Genomic DNA, 6,469 nt, shown 5'->3' with positions numbered 1-6,469 from the left:
TTTACTGTTTTCATATTTTGAGGCCACTACTCTCTTTTCATGACACCTACATTTCCATAGTCTTTGAAAGGTGCAGAGGACATTGACACTGCGTCTGTAAGTGGGTGTCAGATAAAATGGCTTTGCTCTGATCTGCACAGAACTACAAGAATTACATTTTCTCAATGTTAGGGAATTGTTTTATAACACACTTGTCTATATGCCACTGCCTAAAAATCAAGTCTTCCATATTTCCAAAAGTGTTTCTCTGCAGTTTCTCAGCACATGTGCCTGGTCTAAGCACATACCAAAGTTACTAAGTGCCTGCTGCATGAGGACATAGGCTCTGAGGTCAGATTTACTGATTTGAGCCCTGATTGAGGGGCTCTGGGCAAGTCACTCAACCCCTCCAAACCTCTCTACTCATTTCTAAGATGGGTCAATATAATTACCTTCCATGGAGGATTTCTGTGAGTACTAAATAATACATTTTTGTCACTCACTTAGGACATTGGCTATGACATAGTGAGCGTACAATAATTGTATAATATTTATATTACATATAAATAAATACAAATATTATATTTATAATAGTAATAAAGTGTCAGCTCTTTCTGTTCAGCTCAACCTCTTCATCCTCTGTTCTGTGTTCCCTTTTTTCTTTTCCGCCTCACTTTTGTCTCTCCTCCCAACTGGAAAATTCTCTCACTCTGAGCCATCCTTCAATGCTCTGCCACAATCTCCAATTTCTCTCTCAATGATCTCTTCTAAACAGCCACAGCAGTTAATTATATACTGTCTCACAACATTTGCTGCTATTTCACATATCCAGTTATTTTCTATTAAACATAAGCATCTTGACATCTTGAGCACAGTGTGACTTCATGTGTGTACCAATTTTATCAAGGACCCTTCTATCTAGGCAAACAGGCTCAGACCCAAATGTTCCAGGCTTGAAAGAAATTAGGATGAGGGTAATAAAAATCAGATACAATGCCAATAAGTCCAATTTCTCCTTCCAGCTGCTCTGGCTGAGTGTGTTACTGTGTTCGTCCTCTTGCTTCTGAGCCTGCCCATCTATGTGTGCGGTGATGGGGTGTTTACATAGGAATTCATGCTGATGGGGCTGCTCTCTTCATTTGATTTTGCACTTGGTCTAGTGTGCTGGAGAACAGGCAAAGAAAGCACAGATTTATAAGAGCACAGGAAGAGATAACAGAACATATGTTGTTTCCATCTTCAGGAAAATCTTTGAGTGTCTACTGTGCATCAAACAACGCTGGGCACCTGTGGTGTGCAAGACATCATCTCTTCTTTCAAACTACTCACAGTTTTGTGAGTACAACCATAGTTTTACTAATTTGAATTTTTGTAGCTCTATAATCATTTAAATAATCTGTATCAATTTTAAATATAAGACAGGAAAGATGTACATTCAATCTAAATAGGTATCATTTCTTTGGTTCCCTACCCATCTCTACTCCCCAGGTCTTTCTGTCCCAGTGGTAGACCCCTAAGGGAAAGAGAGGAGTTCACATAAACTCTCCTCGCAGCCCTGTTGGACAGAGCTCACACCACAAACTGCTTGTCCCAGGTGCTGGGGCTCTTCCCTTCATTGGGTCCATTGTTGCTGCCACAGCTGGCATCCCAGCTGAAGCTGTGTCTGCTCCTGCATTTTTGCCATGATCCTCTGAGGAAGGTGGCATTGTGTGTAGGCTGACCAACTGTCCCAATTTGTCTGGGACTATCTGTATTTTAGCGTTGAAAGTCCTGTATCCCGGGAAATCCTTACTCCCAGGCAAACTAGGACAATTGGTCACTGGGACGTTGGTGCATCAGCTGTGCACTGGAGATTCTGCATCCACCAGTGCCTATGCCAGGCACTAGGCCTACTCTCTGCTTCTTCCTTCACTAGCACGTGCATCAATTGCTCCTGCTAGTACTCTGCACCACTCACCACGGTTTCCTGGAGGCAAAAGGTGAGTTCCCACCAAGTGCACTACAACGCTGCTCCTATTCCTCTTCTCCGTGACAGCTTCAGCTTCTGTTAGTCTTTTCTCCCTTGTCTTCCCCTCAACAGCTTCAGCCCCTTGTTTTTTTCCTTCTTCTCCCCCTAGGTTCTGCCTTTTGGGAAGAATCAAACCATGACCTCCCCTAACGTTTGCATGTTTAACCATAGTGCATTAGTATCTCCCTATCAACTCTGAGCCAAGACTCTTACCTCAATGTCTTCTTCTAACTATGGGGAAAATAATATATCCACCAAGGATGCTTTATTTAAATATCTGAGGCTGGAATTAGGGCCAGTTTTCCCTGGGCCAGACAGTGTGAATTCTTCATTTGCTTTTACCAAGTGCTGTATCTAAATATAAAAACATGGCCATTTTAAGAGTCTTAAGAGTAAGAGATAAAAGAGGTTGAAGAGCATCCGTGACTGAAAAGCAGTTATTTCTTATTTGATTCATGCAAGAAAAATCGAATAGTTACGAAGCTCTCCAAATATCTCTTTTTCAGAATAAGAGTCAGAATATGTGAGTACATTTGATTTCTGAAAATTTTAAGCTACTGAACATATGAGTTGGTAACCAATCCTGCAGGATTCATGATTATTACTCTGCTATTATGACACAACAATAGCTCAAAAACAATGTTTGGATACTCTTTGAACATAATTGATAGCTAAGGGTATACATTTTAGTTGTGGGTGATAAGAATCATACATAAGAGTTCGTATCTTGGTATAATTGGAAAAGGCTGTGTGAGGAAGTAAGATGATTATTTTACAAGAGAAAGAAGAAACTCTTATTTTATGTACCTTAGATCTGTCAAATAATTGTCCTACTAAAATCCTTCAGGAGTTTCCCATTGCTCTTCACATAAAGGCCTAAATTTCTATATGGCCTGAAGAGCTTTGCATGATGTAACCCACTGGCCCTCACATGCGGGAGACTTTTTTCCCTTCACCCCTCACCAGGGGACATTTGGCAATTCAGTATCTGGAAATATTTTTGGTTGTCACAACTGAAGGTGTAGGGTTGCTATTGGTATTGAGTGGAGAGAGGATAAAGATGCTGCCAAAATTGTATACAGGACAGCTCCCACAACAAAGAATCATCTGGTCCCAAATGTCAGTGTACTGAGGTAGAGAACCCTGATCCTAGCCTGTCTCTCTCTCTCTCTCTCTCTCTCTCTCTGGTTTCCTCCCATACCCCTCACTCCCTCCTGTGTTGTGTTCCTATTATACTGGCCTTCTTTCCATTCCTTGAATGGGTTCCTATCCTTCCCACACCTTGGACTTTGCCATACTGTTCCAGCTGCCAGAAGCTTCTTCCCCAGACCCCTTTCTCTTTGCCTGGTTAACTTTCCTTTCTGGAGCTCTCAGCCACAAAAGCACTTTCTCAGAGAACGTCACCCCATTAGATCAGAGAGCCCTGTTGCCTGGTCTCCTGACATTCTGCACTTTTCCTTCGTAGCTAGTATCACAGTTTATAATTACGCATATGTTCAATTACTTGATTAACATCTGCATCCTTCATTACGCTCCAGGAAAGAGAGGGTCCTGTCTCTCTGCTCACCTCAAAGTCCCTAATCCAGCATAATGGATAGAAAGGTCCCAATGAATATATATATATTTTTTGATGAATGAATAAGCAACCAAGCACATGCCCAGAATAAGTAAAGAAGTATCACAACAAGTAATAAAGGATGCTGATTATTTTACTTACATTGCCACTAGTGATCTTGAAGAAAGTTGGCTCTTTCGAGAATAATCGTGGCTTTGGAATTAGTTACATATTTTCTACCTTTGTTTTACAGAAGGAAGAGATCTAAATTTCAAGGTGGCTAAACTTTTAATTGAAAAGCCTGATGACAATATGGCCTGTGCAAATTCATCTCAAGTTCTCAATATCAAAGATTGTATTACACCTATGATATCTGTCCTACCTGCATGGTGCTCCGGCTTTAAACATCCATGTGCTGTTCTGCCTGTAATGAGACAGGAAAGGTGTAAAAGCTTTTCAACTGGCGAGCTGCAGTTAAAATGCAGGCTCCAGTTTTTGCATATTAATCACAACCTTCTACGTCTTTTCTTGCAGTTGTGGGAGAAAGAAATAATAGCTAACAGTAATGGCTCACATTTATTGAATACTTGCTGTATGTCAGGTACTGTGCTAAATGCTTTGCAAGAATTATTTCCTCTTTAAACCATCCTCATGAAATAGGTACTCAGCTCTTATTATCCTGTTGACAGTAAGGAAATGGAGTCATTGAGACATTGCCTATCTTGCTGAAGATCTCCTAGCTTGTAAGTGGGGGCGCGAGGTGCCTACTGAGCTCTGCCTGACTCCAAAGCCTCTCACTGAAAAGTTTCCAAAAGAAAAGTGGAGTGTTCAGGGAGAAAAGAGCAAGAAAATAAAAGAGGCTGTCATCTGCTTCTGAGGGAGATTTTTTTCTAGCAGCTTTTGCCCAGAAATTATAGTTTCTTGCCCAAAACCATCAGGACTAGGTAAGGACATGTTCCAGAGAGAAAGTTATGACCATGGTGATAAGATGTCCTAGTTAGTGTGATGCCAGGCATACCAGGTGGCCCAGTAAGAAAGGGGACCACAGAAGTTGGGGACCTTGTGGCTATATGGTAAGAGTTATGTCCTTTAGCACATTGTCTCCCAAGACTGATTACTCGTCAGAATCCTCTGGAGGGCTGACCCTGTGGAGCACTCAGGAGAGAGCGGCGCTCCCGCCGCGGGTTCGGATCCTATATAGGGATGGCAGGTGCACTCACTGGCTGAGCGCGGTGCGGAGAACACCAAGCCAAGGGTTGTGATCCCCTTACCGGTCACAAAAAAAGACCAAAAAAAAAAAAAGAATCCTCTGAAAAGCTCTTTAAATTTTCCATGCACATTCTCCACTCTTGACATTGCAATCAGGATATTGAAGGTGATGTCTGAATTCTGTTTGTTTGCTTGTTTTTTAATGGTTTCTGCTGAGGTTAACAACCTGCAGTCCAAGGTGTGCTTCAAAAAGTTCTGGTAAGAGAGGAAGAGAAGCAGTCCAGGGAAGCACAGTGCCTAAGGAAAGGGTGTTGTTTCAGTTGGAGCTGGGGAGACTTAGCTAGTGTGTAGACTGTGTGGGAATATTTTCTCTTCCCAGAAGTTTTCCTAGGTTCCTACTTCTGGCCACAGTGTGTACTTTCCAGAGAGAAATCTCTTCCTCTCCATGTGGTCCTGGAAAGACTTTTAACTATGGTGACAATTACCTCCCCACCCGCACTCCCAATTCTGTTTCTTCAACAGGGAAGCATATGAACTATATCAGGCTACTCATGGTAATCCTTCTACCCCTCTTTACAGTGATTAAGTTGCAGTTGGATACAATCAGTGCTAATAAGAATCCTCCTTGAGACTGATACATACAAATTAGGAGAGAGACATTTTCTTTCCACTGGGATTGTAAACCATGAGAAAAGGAAGTGGTCATCCTCCTTGGTTACATGGAGAAGTCTAATGCAGGAGAGGATGAGTCAACACATGGAGGGGAACAGAACTAAAAGATGGAGAGGAAGAGAAATGCTACTGATGGCATAATTAGAATGATCTCCCTACATCACCACTATGTGCACCAACACATCCCTGAGGATTCTGTATCCTTTGGAAGTGTGTGCATATCCATGTACATGCCTGGTTCAGTGGTTTTCCTCTCGATAATCAGCAGATTAAACAGGCTTGTGTAAAATTTACAGTGGGGAAATACCCTCAGGGAAACACAGATTAAACTGCCTGCTGTCATGCTGAACTGTGCTGCTGACCTTGGGTGGCCCATGCTCTCACTAAGTGCCCTAATGTACTCCCTGAGAACAACTTAGAAGAACAAGATGCTGTGAGGGTTCAGGATGAGGGGGTGAGCTTGGTGGAAAAAGGTGTACAGGATGAGAAACTGTGGGTGGAAGCGAGGGCTTCCTGAGATGGGATAGAAGTTAGATGACTTCAGAGTAGAAACACAAAGGTAAAGAACAGGAGGATACTACCACCCTCATGGAGGATGTTAACCATGGATACTTCCTTCTGGAACACGGGAAAAGGCATATGTAAGTGCAAAGCTTTAACATTGTCCCTTCTACATTGTAATTGTTTTAGTGATCCAGTTTTCAGTCCATTCCAATGCCCCTATCCAGCCTGGTGTGGTGTTGGGGGTTTAGGAAATAAATGAAGGAGGTTGCTTTAATTCAACCTCTCTCTCAACCCTTAGGTCTGGCAAAGCATCTTTAAAAAGGATCACTATGGCAGGCAGGACAAGTTGGTGGTCAGCAGCCCAGGTAGCTGTGGCACAAGGGAGCAGACAGCAGGAGCAGAGGGGCCAGAGGGTGATGGGAACAGACTCCTGAGGAATCCACTCCTAAGCCCCCATTCTTCATGCACGATAGAGAAAACTGACCCTTGAAGTGGTGGCAGGAGAGCAAATGCAGGGGGCAAGAAACTGTATCAAGTATGCA

The sequence above is a fragment of the Galeopterus variegatus genome, unplaced genomic scaffold, assembly GCF_000696425.1.
Source record: "Galeopterus variegatus unplaced genomic scaffold, G_variegatus-3.0.2 Scaffold2924, whole genome shotgun sequence".
Lineage (NCBI taxonomy): Eukaryota > Metazoa > Chordata > Mammalia > Dermoptera > Cynocephalidae > Galeopterus > Galeopterus variegatus.
This window is presented reverse-complemented; position numbering follows the sequence as displayed.